The sequence below is a fragment of the Marmota marmota genome, unplaced genomic scaffold (assembly GCF_001458135.2).
Source record: "Marmota marmota marmota unplaced genomic scaffold, marMar, whole genome shotgun sequence".
NCBI lineage: Eukaryota > Metazoa > Chordata > Mammalia > Rodentia > Sciuridae > Marmota > Marmota marmota.
In genome coordinates this window covers 106,519-120,850 of record NW_026006469.1, presented here as the reverse complement: position 1 = coordinate 120,850, position 14,332 = coordinate 106,519, and the positions used below count along the sequence as shown (strand labels likewise).

The window sequence follows — 14,332 nt, the reverse complement described above, 5'->3', positions numbered from 1 at the left end:
GTTTGCAGCAGGCTCAAGTCACAACAGCTAAACTAGAGAAACATCATAGATGAGTGGATAAGACATGTGGTACATATACATAATAGAATATTACTTAGCCTTAAAGAAGAATGAAATTATGGCATTTGCAGGTAAATGGATGGAACTGTAAAACATCATGCAAAGCAAAGTAAGCCAATCCCCCCAAACGAAATCTTGATTGTTTTCTGTGACATGCCCATGCTAACTTACAGTAAGTTAGGAGGAGGCGTCTAGGGAAATAACAAAGGCATTTAGGATTAGACAGAGGGATGTAAAGGGAGGGGAATGTTTATGGGTGTAGGAAGTACAGTAGAATAAATCAGGCATTATTACCCTATGTGTATATATAACTACACGCCTGTTGTGAATTTACATTATGTACAACCAGAAAAAGGAGAAATTATACTCTATTTATATATGATGTGTCAAAATTCATTCCTCTGTAACATAACTAATGAGATCAAATTAAAAAATAAAGAAAAAAGAAAAATATCATAACTACATCACATTAGCTTTTGGATTGGTCTCTGGATATAAGATCCCCTCTTTATAATATCTTCCATAGCATCTTGAGGGAAGTTACTTATACCTATATTAGAACTGAGTTGATACCGGGTTTTACAGTTCAGACAAAGAAAACTACAGCCTCCTTATGTATTTATATGCACTTGTATTTTCTCTCAGCTTATTAAAAAGTCATTCTAATAACTTTTTTATTTAGTTTTCACTACGAATTCTATTGTCAAACTAATAACTGTTCTTTTATATGTGGCCTATCTTTTCTTTATGGCTGCTTTAAAATCTCTAATTATTTGGAGGGGGTGTCAAATGATTGCCATTTATTTGTCTTGAAACCATTTTCTTAAACTTTTAACTTTTCTAGTATTCTAAATATTATATTCAAATATGGATAGAAATAAATAGTTTAATGTAATCCTCTTTGAAGATATTCTGATATTATCCTGAAAATGCTGTCTTCTTTCTGTTTTCTGTATTTGCTCCTCCTGAATTTTAGGTCTTTTTATTCTATTGTGTTTTTCTGTAAGCATGCTGACATCCAGAGTGATTTCTGCAGATGTATTTTTTTGTGTGCTAAATCTCATTTCAGTTCTATCCAACATACTACAAACCTGTCCACTGAGTTTTTAATCTAAATAATTTGTTCTTCATTCTAAAGGCATTTTTAAAAATTTGGAAATTTACTGATAATTTAATATTTTTGTTCATTTTTATGTTTTATATGAACATACTTTGTTTTTATTATTAATCTTAATTAGGAAAATAATTAGGAATCCACATTAATTGCTAAGGATCCTTAGAGTCTTTTTAAAGAATAGTTTCTTCCAGAGGGAAAAATCATCTCGTTTTGGAGAGAGGGGGTGACACCAAACTAAACATACTTATTTACATTCTACCCTTACCTCTTTCCTGGGAAAGTAAAGTAGTATGTTGTTTCCACCCACAAAATTCAAAGTTATCATCTATGAATTTCTTATTTCATTTATTTACTGTGAATCCATTCCAGTGTACCATTTACACACTCAGAATAATTTTCAGAAATGCCAACCTGTTTTGTTGACAATCTCCCCATATGTAAAGGAAATGCAATCAAAACAACAAAATAGTTTTCCTTCAAGAGCTGTTTTTCTGAATCCACGAGGACACCTTTTATTGCAAATAACAGAGGGAGTCTGTGTAAGAAGTACTGGAAGAAGGAAAGTTAATCAATATGTAAAATTCAGTAACAGCATATACATAGAAAATTGTATACTTTTGAATAACATAACAATTTAATAAATAACTACTGAATTTTTGCAAAATTTCTTAGGGCTTTGACTTACCTTTCTATTATAACATCACTGAAATATTCAAGTATTTTAAAAATTTTATTTATTGATGTATTTAAATATTTATTAGTTCTAATCAGTTATACATGACAGTATAAATCTCTTTAATTCACTTACACAAATGGAGCAGCATTTTTCACTTCTCTGGTTGTGTATAGAATCACACCATTTGTGCAACCATACCTAGAGTGATTATGCCAATCTCATTCCACTGTTTTTCCTATCCCTTTGCATTCTCCCCCAACTGTGCCTCATCCAAAGTTCCTCCACTTATCCCATACACCCCCAATGTGGATTAGCATCTACTTATCAGAGAAATCATTCAGCCCCTGGGTTTTTGAGATTGGCTTATTTCACCTAGCATGATATCCTCCAACTACATCCATTTACCTTCAAATGCCAAAATTTTATTCTCTTTTAATTCTGAGTAATATTCCATTGTGCATATTTACCACAGTTTCTTTATCTATTCATCAATGTAAGGACATCTAAGTTGCTTCCACAGTTTAGTGATTCTGAATTGTGCTGCTATAAACATTGAAGTGGCTGCATTACTGTAAAGTATGCTGTTTTTAAGTCTTTAGTGTATAGACCAAGAAGTGTATAGGTGGGTCAAATGGAGGTTCCATTTCAAGTTTTCTAAGGAATTTCCATACTGCTTTCCATATTGGCTGCACCAATTTGCAGTCACGTCAGCAATGTGTAGGTGTGCCTTTTCCCCTACATTTTCACCAATACTTATTGTTGTTTGTATTCTTAATAACTGCCATTCTGCCTGGAGTGAGATGAAATCTTAGAGTAATTTTGATTTCTATTTATTTAATTGATTGAGATGTTGGACATTCTTTTAAATATTTGTTGACTATATGAAATATTCAAGTCTTAGTGGGAATTAAAATCAATGTACACATAACAAAGTCAAATGACAAATTATCATGTCCAATAACAGAGATGATTTTTTCCACAAATAATAATTTCATCTCTCATCTGAGTCAGTAGTGTCATAAACTTTCTAGAATCTATCTACCACTGAAAATTTCTGTGTTTATATTTTCTTAACACGTTAGTAAAACAGGTCAGTTGAATCATTACAAGCACAGGCAATCTGTTAGAATAATTCAAGTTAAATGATGAATTTCACAGTGATTCTGAGGCTAGAAAATTCACATACTTGATACAATAATCTAATGGAATTCCCTATTAGAATTCAGAAGCTCATTTGAATCCTACTCTCTAATAGTACTTTGTTCTGTGGAATACACTGTTATCCATACTAATAGAATGCTTACCTCATTGTAGTGCTCACCCCATATTATCAGTGTCTCATTTAAGGAAAGGTGCTGAACACTTTGTGATTCAAAAATTAACACTCCAACTTTCACTTGGGCTATATCACCATTCAGCAAAGACTGATATTTGAACATGTTAAACTTGGTTGTTGAAATTTCCCCATTCACAACTTCCTTATTTCTAAAACTTCTTTCAAGTTGACATTTTAGCAGAAATGGATGGAGCTAAGGTGCAAAACACTTTTCAGAACATGAGGTTGTAAACCCTAGCAATAGAAATAAACCTTATCACTTTTATTGCTCTTCTTTTCCCTACCTAATTTTTCCTTTGATTTTCATGGGCTGCTCTATTCAGCACTTATATAGGGACTAGAATGCACCAAATGTGGGTCTATATGCTTTATGTGTATTAACATATAGTTTTATAATATATATGGGATAGTTATTAATATTATCTTCACCTTACAAATTAGAAAACTTAGTTTTTCAAGGCATCACAGGTAGTCCATAACAAACCAGTGCTGTTTCCACAGAAGGTACTTATATAAAAGAAAAATAACTAAAAATTTAGATCAGGGTTCTAAGCTCTATGCATAAATATTATTAAGAAGGCAGACTTTTTTATCAGCATAAAATAAACTGTTGAAGAAGTAAATAATGTCAATACAATAATGTTTTAACTTTTTAAGGGCATTATTCCTCTGAATTTGCATTTTTTTTCAAATTTGTCAATTTTATATAATAAATCAATGAGACAGGTCTCAGGTATTTTTATAGAAGCTTATGAAAATTTATTTTTTAATGTTGTATATTTGTTGGAAGGAAACAAAATAATTTCATCCCATTGAAACTCAATAATCTTTTCCATGTCAAGTTAAATTTCTGTAATTTAAATTTTAACTAGATATGAGTTTTTCAGGCAGATTTTGGGAGAATTGTTGACCATGTTTAATTAATGAACTCATCCATTTATTTTAATTATTTAACATCTCATTACACAGAGGATGTATAACAAAACCATAAGAATTAAAATTTAATAGACTCTAAAATTAATATCAAATTATTGTCCACTGAAGTAAAAAACTGTGCAAAATATATATAATAAATTGAGTAGTGTGTGGTAGACACAGTTATGGATTATGTGGGGAAAAGAAATAACATCAGAATAATGCATATATTTTAAGGAATAAACATTAGCTTGTATATACAAATACACTAATATGTTGTGAATAAAAACTTCATATTTTGTTGTATTTCTGCTAAATATGAAAATTATTTGCATATAATATTCTGTGTACTATTAATATGCAAAAGAACTAAACTATTTATGGAAAAATGGAAAAGCAAATGAGTACAAATTTGGTATATAAAAATCAATAATGATCTTTCTATTCCACTATTTAAAGGGCTTGCATACCCTAGTAAGCATAAAGATTAACACGCTTAAAAGCAGAAACCATTTTTAGAAGTGTTGGAGGTCTGAGTTTACAGTGAAAACTTCTGCAATGAAAATTAAACAGAGCTGGGTTTGTTGCTCAGCAGTAGAGCACTCACTTAGCCCATGCAGGGCACTAGGTTTTATCCTCAGCAACACATATAAATAAATAAATAAATTGTGTCCTACTACAACTAAAAATAAATACATAAACAAAGAGATAGATCAGCACAGTAAATGATAGTTTCCTAGGATTAGAAGATGCTGGATACAAAACAAGTAGAAAAATTTACACTGAAATTGGTGAAAACCTATATGCTGGCTCATGGGATAAAAGAGAAAAGCTCTACTCGAATGAGTTTTATCGCTGTGTATTATGCACCATCTCTTAGTGAACAGCAAAGAAATATTAATTCTTGCTTCCAGCAAAAGGAACAAAATGTAACTATTTCTGAATAATTCTTCAAACATTCTGTTCTCCACAAGACCACACCAAAAACATTACCAAAGTATACTTAAACTGGGAAAATAAAAATACCCCACCTAATTCAAATCCTTTTTTATCCTTTTTGTCTCACCTAAACAAGACAAGAATAGAAAAAGATACAAGAAGATCCTATAAAGGTCAATCCTGGGGGCACAGAAACACTAAAATAAAAGACTTAATTCTCATAGAGCACATTCCTCCTTCTCCACCTTATCATCACACCAGGGAGCTTCTGTACAGAAGGAGAGGATTAAAGCTGAAGGAACTGCAAGACTCAGGATATTTAAGAAAGTTCTACAGAACTCAAAGATGATAAGTGATAAAAAATAAAAGACTTAAGAAGAAAGTGAAAATTAAGGCACCAATAGTGAAAGAAATAATTCACAGCTAACCTCAGACTGATCTGATATCTGTCTGGTTATATAAGTCTCATAGCAAAAAGCTCAGTAAAAGAGTTTCAGCTCTTACTATGCAATGCATAATGTCTACCTGTTTTTTAAAGGATTACATAACTTGATAAATTATATATGCTTTATCTTAAGAAAAAGCATAAAAAAATACATGAAGCAAGCAACAGAACCAGACTCAGATATGGTAGAGAACTGGGATTATCAGACCAGAATATTTAAAACTATAATTAATGTGCCAAGTATTCTACAAGATGAATAAGAATATGTAAAAAAAAAGTGCATAAAGTAAACTGAGAGATTGAAATATTATGAAAAGCAGAATGAAAAGCTAGAATTCTGTAAAAATACTATGACAGAAAGATCTCACTGATGGGCCCCTTAGTAAACTGTACATGACTGAATAATAAGTCAATGATCTGAAAATATATCAATAAAAACTTTCCAGACTGAAATGTGAGATAAAAAGATGAAGAAAATAATACAACAGAATACCTAGAACTGTGAGAAATTGTAGAGACTATAACAGATAACAGGTGGAACACCAAACAGAAAATACCAGAAAGGGTCTAAGGAAACACTTGAAGTGTTAATATCTAATAATTTCCCAGATGGCAGTAGCAGTGAGTCAGCATGGCATGCATCAGGTGGAAGCATGGTAGGGATACTGAAAATAAGAAAGAATTTTCTAGCTTAATGGCAGGCATCAAACCATCAATGTAGTAGCACAGAGATGACCACTTTGATTTGAATATTTTTAATCCCCTTTCAAACTCATATTGAAACGTCATCCTGATTCAAAAGATTGTGGAGGTGGGGCCTAATGGGAAGTTTAGGCCATGAAAACACTACCTCCATAATTGGATTAATACCATGATACAAGGATGAGTTCATCCCTATTTACCTCTTTGCCCATTTCACCTTTTCCATTTGAAGGAACAGTGTTCTCTCCTCAGGAGGATGCAGCAAACAGTCCTTGGCACAGAATTTTGATATTAGAATTTTCAGCCTCCCAAATCATGAGAAAACATTATTTTTTTATAAATTTTTGAGTCTTGTTTTTTTCTTTCCAGGTTGCACAAACAGAATGACACACACCATGTAGAATAAATATTAACCAAATATATGTAACCATAGCAATTAAAACTGCTGAAACCAAATATTATCAGAATGTCCTAGAAAAAACAATGGAATAATAGGCCTTATTTTTAGTGAAAGAAAGGTAAACATTGTAGCATATTTTTCCAAATATATGCAAAAAGAGGAGAGTGTTGTAAGATACACAGTGTATGCATAAATACTGTCAAAAGATATTCTCAAAAGATACCTACCTTACTGGCAGGTAGAATTTTTATATAATTTCAATTTTATTATCATTGTTATTATTTCATGCCTGTGGGGATCAAACACAAGATGTCAAACTTGCTAGGTAAGTATTTCATTACTGAGCTATAGCTCCAAATCATATAAGCACTATTCTTTAATATTTAATTCAAACACTAAGTAAAACACGAAACAGTTTTTTAAAATAATGATAATTGATATTCCAAGAAAAGGCTGAAAATAGAGGAATACAAAAGGCTCAATATAATCCAAAGAAGGCATAAATTAAGAGATAGATTTAAAAACATATAAAGAACAATGTCAAAACATAGAAATGTTTCATGTAGGAAAGAAATGTCAATAATCAATATAATGTGAGTAATCCAAAACAGACTGACAGAATGAATTAACAAGAAGATTCAAAAGAAACAAACCAAAAGCCCCCAAAGAGAAAACTGCCTGTTGGCACAGATGGAAGGTGGTCCCATGAGGCCTGGCCAGTGTGGCTTCCTGCCTGGAAAGAGCATAGACAGCAAAGAAAGGCTGATAAGAAACCATGAGCAAAACATCCAAAAAATTTGGGATAACATAAAGAGACCATATTTAAGAGCTATTTGGATAAAGGAAGGCATAGAGGTCCAAACCAAAGGAATGAGCAAACTCTTTAATGAAATAATTTTAGAAAACTTTCCAGACATGAAGAATGAATTAAACAGAAATCCAAATTCTAGAAGCCTACCTGACACTGTGTGTACAAAACCACAAGACATCCACACCAAGACACATTATAATGAAAATGCCCAACATACAGAACAAGGAGAGAATTTTAGAAGCCACAAGAGAAATGAAGCAGATTCAAAGTTAGGGGTAAACCAATTAGGTTAATGGCGGATTTTTCAATACAGACACTGAAAGCTAGAAGATCCTGGAACAACATATTTAATGCACTGAAAGATAATGGTTTCTAGTGAAGAATCTTGTATCCAGCAAAATTAAGCTTCAGGTTTGAAGATGAAATGAAAACCTTCCATGATAAACAAAAGTTAAAAGAATTTGCAGCTAGAAAACTGGTGCTTCAAAGTATCATTGGGAAAACATTACATGAAGAGGAAATGAAAAATAACAACAAAAATCAACAGTGAGTGGTAGTACAGTAAAGGAAAAACTAATGAAAGAGAAAAAAAATCAAGTTAAATAACAAAAATAAACAAACATGTACAAACCATATCTCAATAGTAACCTTAAATGTTAATGGCTTAAACTCACCAATCAAAAGACATAGGCTAGCAGACTGGATTAAAAATATGCAATATGCTGCCTACAGGAGATGCCTCTGTTAAGAAAAGTCGTACACAGACTGAAGGTGAAAGGTTGGGAAAAATCATACCACTCCCATGGACCTTGGAAACAAGCAGGGGTGTCCATACTCATATCAAATAAAATAGACTTCAAGCCAAAGTTAATCAAAAGGGATAAAGAAGGACACTACATACAGCTAAAGGGAACCATTCACCAACAAGACATAACAATCATTAATATATATACCCCAAACAATGGTGCAGTTATGTTCATCAATCAAACTCTTCTCAAGCTTAAGAGACAAATAGACAACAACACAATAATCATGGTTGATTGTAATACACCTCTCTCACCACTGGACAGTTCTTCCAAACAAAAGTTTAATAAAGAAACTATAGAACTCAATAACACAATTAATAACTTAGAATTAACTGACTTATATAGAATATATGAACCCACATTAAGCTGATATACTTTTTTATCAGCATCACATGCATCTTATGAAAAATAGACCATATATTATGCCATAGGCCAACACTTAGCAAATACAAAGGAGTAGAGATATTACCATGCATTTCATCTAACATAATGGAGTGAAATCAGAAATAAATGATAAAATAAGGAAGAAAAATTCCTATGTTACACGGAGAATGAACAATATGTTACTGAATGAACAATAGGTTACAGAAGACATCAAGGAGAAAATTTAAAAAAATTCTTAGAGGTAAATGAAAACACAGACACAACATATCAAAATCTCTGGGACACTATGAAAGCAGTACTAAGAGGAAAATACATTTCATGGAATTCATTCCTTAAAAGAAGAAAAAGCCAACAAATAAATGACCTCACACTACATCTCAAAGTCCTAGAAAAGGAAGAACAAATCAACAGCAAATACAATAGAAGGCAAGAAATAATAAAAATCAGAGCTGAAATCAATAAAATTGAAACAAAACAAATAATTGAAAAAATTGAGAAAACTAAAAGTTGGTTCTTTGAAAAAATAAATAAAATTGACAGACCATTAGCCATGCTAACGGTCTGTCAATTTTACTAGCATACAGGATGAAAAAGGAAATATCACTACAGACACTACAGAAATACAGAAGATAATTAGAAATTATTTTGAAACTTTATACTCCAATAAAATAGTATATAGTAAAGACATATAAATTCCTAAAGTTATATGATCTGCCCAGATTGAGTTAGGAATATACACAAAACTTTAAAAGACCAATATCAAGGGAGAAAATAGAAGAAGCCATCAAAAGATTACCAACCAAGAAAAGCCCACGACCAGATGGATATACAGCCAAGATTTATAAGACCTTTAAAGAAGAACTAATACCAATACTCTTCAATCTATTTCAGGAAATAGAAAAAGAGGGAGTACTTCCAAATTTATTCTACGAGGCCAATATCACCCTGCTTCCAAAACCAGATGAAGACACTTCAAATAAAGAAAACTTCAGAACAGTATCTCTAATGAATATAGATGCAAAAATTCTCAATAAAATTCTGGCAAATCAGATAAAAAACACATCAAAAATTGTGCATCATGATCAAGTGGGATTCATCCCTGGGATGCAAGGTTGGTTCAACATACGGAAATCAGTAAATGTAATTCATTACATCAATAGACTTAAGAATAAAAACCACATGATCATCTTGATAGATGCAGAAAAAGCATTTGACAAAATGCAGCGCCCCTTTATGTTCAAAACACTAGAAAAACTAGGGATAACAGTAACTTAACTCAACCTTGTAAAAGCTATCTACACTAACCCTCAGGCCAGCATCATTCTAAATGGAGACAAACTGAAGACATTCCGTCTAAAATCTGGAACAAAATAGGGATTCCTTCTCACACTACTTCTATTCAACATAGTTCTTGAAATAAAAGAAATTAAAGAAATAACTATAGGAAAAGAATAACTTAAACTAGCCTTATTTACTGATGATATGATTCTATACCTAGAAGGCCCAAAAAAACTCTACCAAGAAACTTCTAGAACTAGTAAATAAATTCAACAAAGTGGCAGGATATAAAATCAATATCCATAAGTCAAAGGCATTCCTGTATATCAGTGTCAAATTCTCTGAAAAGAAAATGAGGAAAACTACCCCAGTCACAATATCCTAAAAAAAAAAAATACTTGGGAATCAACTTAACAAAAGAGGTGAAAGATCTATACAATGAAAACTATAGAACCCTAAAGAGAGAAATATAAGAAGACCTTAGAAGATGGAAAGATCTAACTTGCTCATGGATAGGCAGAATTAATATTACTAAAATGACCATATTACCAAAAGCACTATACAGATTCAATGCAATTCTTATCAAAATTCCAATGGCATTCCTCACAGAAATAAAAAAAAAAAAAGCAATTATGAAATTCATCTGGAAAAAAATAAGAGACCCAGAATGGCTAAAGAAATTCTAATCAAGAAGAGTGAAACAGGTGGTATTGCTATACCAGATATTAAACTATACTACAGAGCAACAGTAACAAAAACAGCATGGTACTGGTACCAATACAGGCGGGTAGACAAATGGTACAGAATAGAGGACACAGAGACCAATCCACAAAATTACAACTACCTTATATTAGACAAAGGTGCTAAAAGCATGCAACGGATAAAGAATAGCATCTTCAACAAATGGTTCTGGGAAAACTGGAAATCCATATGCAACAAAATGAAACTGAATCCCTTCTCTCGCTATGGACAAAAGTTAACTCAAAATGGATCAAGAAGCTTGATATAAAAACAGAGACTCTGCATATGATAGAAGAAAAAGTTGGCTCTAATCTCCATCTCATGGGGTCGGGCTCCAAATTCCTTAATAGGACACCTATAGCACAAGAGTTAAAATCAAGAATAAACAAATGGGACATACTCAAACTAAAAATTTTTTTTTTTTTTCTCAGCAAAAGAAACAATAAGAGAGGTAAATAGGGATCCTACATCCTGGGAACAAATTTTTACTCCTTACACTTCAGATAGAGCCCTAATATCCAGAGTATACAAAGAACTCAAAAAATTAAACAATAAGGAAACAAATAACCCAATCAACAATGGGCCAAGGACCTGAACAGACACTTCTCAGAGAAGGATATACAATTAATCAACAAATACATGAAAAAATGCTCACCATCTCTAGCAGTCAGAGAAATGCAAATTAAAACCACTCGAAGATACCAACTCTCTCCAGTAAGAATGGCAGCCATTATGAAGTCAAACAACAACAAGTGCTGGCGAGGATGTGGGGAAAAGGGTACACTTGTACATTGCTGGTGGGACTAAAATTGGTGCGGCCAATTTGGAAAGCAGTATGGAGATTCCTTGGAAACCTGGGAATTAAACCACCATTTGATCCAGCTATTCCCCTTCTCAGACTATTCCCCAAAGACCTAAAAAGAGCGTAGTATAGGGATACAGCTACATCAATATTTATAGCAGCACAATTCACAATAGCTAGAATGGGGAACCAACCTAGATGCCCATCAATAGATGAATGGATAAAAATATGGCATTTGTACACAATGGACTATTACTCAGCACTAAAAAATAACAAAACCATGGCATTTGCAGGGATTCCCTCTCAGGGATGGCATTAGAGCAGATTATGCTAAGTGAAGTTAGCATAATAAAAAATGCTGAATGTCTTCTTTGATATAAGGAGGGTGACTCAAAACAGAGCAGGTGGAAGAGCATGAGAAGAAGATTCCCATTGAGCAGGGATGAGAGGTGGGAGGGAATTGCATGGAAATGGAAGGAGACCCTCATTGTTATACAAAATTACATATAAGAGGATGTAAGGTGAAAGGGGGAAAAAGAGAGAAATGAGTTATAGTAGATGGGGTAGAGAGAAATGATGGGAGGGGAGGGGAGGGTGTATAGGAAGGGGATAGGAAAGGCAGAAGAATACAACAGACACTAGTATGGCAGTATACATAAACGTGGATGTATAACCATTGTGATCCTGCAATCTGTACACGTGGTAAAAATAAGAATTCATATCTCACTTGAATCAAATGTATGAAATATCATATGTCAAGATCATTGTAATGTTTTGAGCAACCAATAAAAATTTGAAAAAAAGATGTTGTGTCCACCAAAAACTAAAAAATAAATATTAAAAAAAAATTAAAAAGGAAATAAAACATACCAAACTTATGGGATGAAGCTAAAACTTTTCTAAATGGAAAATTTATAACAATAAATGCCTCTACTAAGAAAAGGAAATGAACTCAAATAAGTAATCCTATGCTGGGCCTCAAAGAACTAGGGAAAAACAAAACACTAAGGATGAAGTCAGCTGAAAGGAAATAAATATCAGACCTGACATAAGTAGAATAGACAATAGGAAAACAATTGAGGTGATAAATAAAACTGAATTATATTTTTAAGAGAAACAAAATTTCAAAACTTTAGCTAATATGCCAGAAAAAAGAAAACCTGAAAAAATAGAAATAAGAAAATAGAAATTTAAACAGAAATATCACAATTAATATGATAGTTACAAAGAATCATATAAACAATGAAGCACCAACAAGTTTGAAGGATAGGAGGAATGGTTAAATTCCAAGACACATTAAGCTCAGTGACATTGAATCATGAAGAATAGAAAATCTGAAAACATCACTAAATGGTAAGGATATGGAACCAATTAGCAACTATATTCCAAGAAAGAAAATCCCAAGACCAAATGGCTTCATGGTTGAATTTTACAAAACTTTAGAGAAGAACACTCGCAAGTATTTCTCAAACTCTTCCAAAAAATTCAAGAGTACATAAAACTCCCCAATCTCTTTATAAGGGCACCATTACCCTTCTACCTAATCCTTTTAATTTCCATAGCATGAATAGAAATCCCTGAGGGAAAAATCTCAGACATATTGTGAGAATCACTGAAAAATTCTTAGTTGACCTTATCTTTAAGACAAAATAAAGGGAAATACAGCAAACATGTTATTGACATAATTTGATTCTGTTTCTCTTAGCTTAGTAAGAAGTAATACAGATTGGGATATGAATGGATATAATGGAAATACCATATAGCAAATTGAACGGATTGAATTGAGTTTCTGCTACACCATTTAGTCCAGTTTCATTTTAAAGAAACTATTTGTGCTTTTTTAAAGCTATTTAACAAAATGAAACAAAGCAAAAATTAACATGAGATTTTTGGATAACATATAAATTTCCTTCTAATGTTTCTCATTTATGCTTATAAAAATCCCTTGAGTTAAAAAAATTCTAATTTTTTAACAAAACAATAAAATAACCTGAGAGAAAATGTATAACCACCACAGGGTCTGAATATTATTGTTATGGTATTCTTGGGATCTGATAAGCATTTCCCTGTTCTTTTGATGGAAATATTAAATTATCAAGATAGTAAGAAAAAGATCATATAAATGTATTTGGCTTAAAAATTGTTTTCTTTAATGTATAACTGTGAAAAATCACAGGACAATCCATTGGCCATTACATTAAGAAAATACAAGAATGAGTTGAGGCTACCTGCCATGGATAAGGAGCCACCATTGCACTTCTTTCAAGTGCTTCTTCTTTTACCCTGAATATGAGTTCTACTCATGAAGAGCCTGGGCAATGTCATGCATAGCAGCATAGACACTGTAACTCTGAGGTGAGGAATTTATATCCCCAAAATGCAGAGCTCACATTGCCAGACTGCCATTTTGTTCACATTTACTTATATTCCTAACCCAATGTTGATCAAGGTATGGAAATTCAAATATTATAGACCACACATCCTGGATAAAGATATCATGAGGAAATTTTGCAGGGTGAACACATCTGATAAAATCTTTAAAACCAGGAACCTCATCCAAGTGTATTCTGAAAATGATAATCTTCCACCAAAATATGTACAATTTAGTTTTTGTCAAAATGCTAATGCAGTTATATTACAATAAGAACTTTTAACCCAGACATACCAAATGGAAAAATTGAAGATAATGCAAAACATAAATCTCAGAAGGGAATATGTGTCTGCAAAGCAACAATGACATTTGTAAATGTGAATTTTCCACATAATGTTGGCTGTTATTATTATCCTTAGTGGGAAACTCTGGGATGCTTTCTGCAAATGCAATAGAGTCCATTGTTGGCCATTTCTTGTGTCATGTCCCTGAGAAACATTTTTTGCCTGATGTCATCTGGAACCACAAGTCCAACACGGCTCCAACAGA

General features: G+C 32.5%; 1 pseudogene; it reads right to left on the bottom strand.

The window, feature by feature from the left end:
- Positions 1–1,574: 1,574 nt before the first annotated feature.
- LOC107133536 lies at positions 1,575–14,004 on the bottom strand (annotated as a pseudogene).
- Positions 14,005–14,332: the final 328 nt, after the last annotated feature.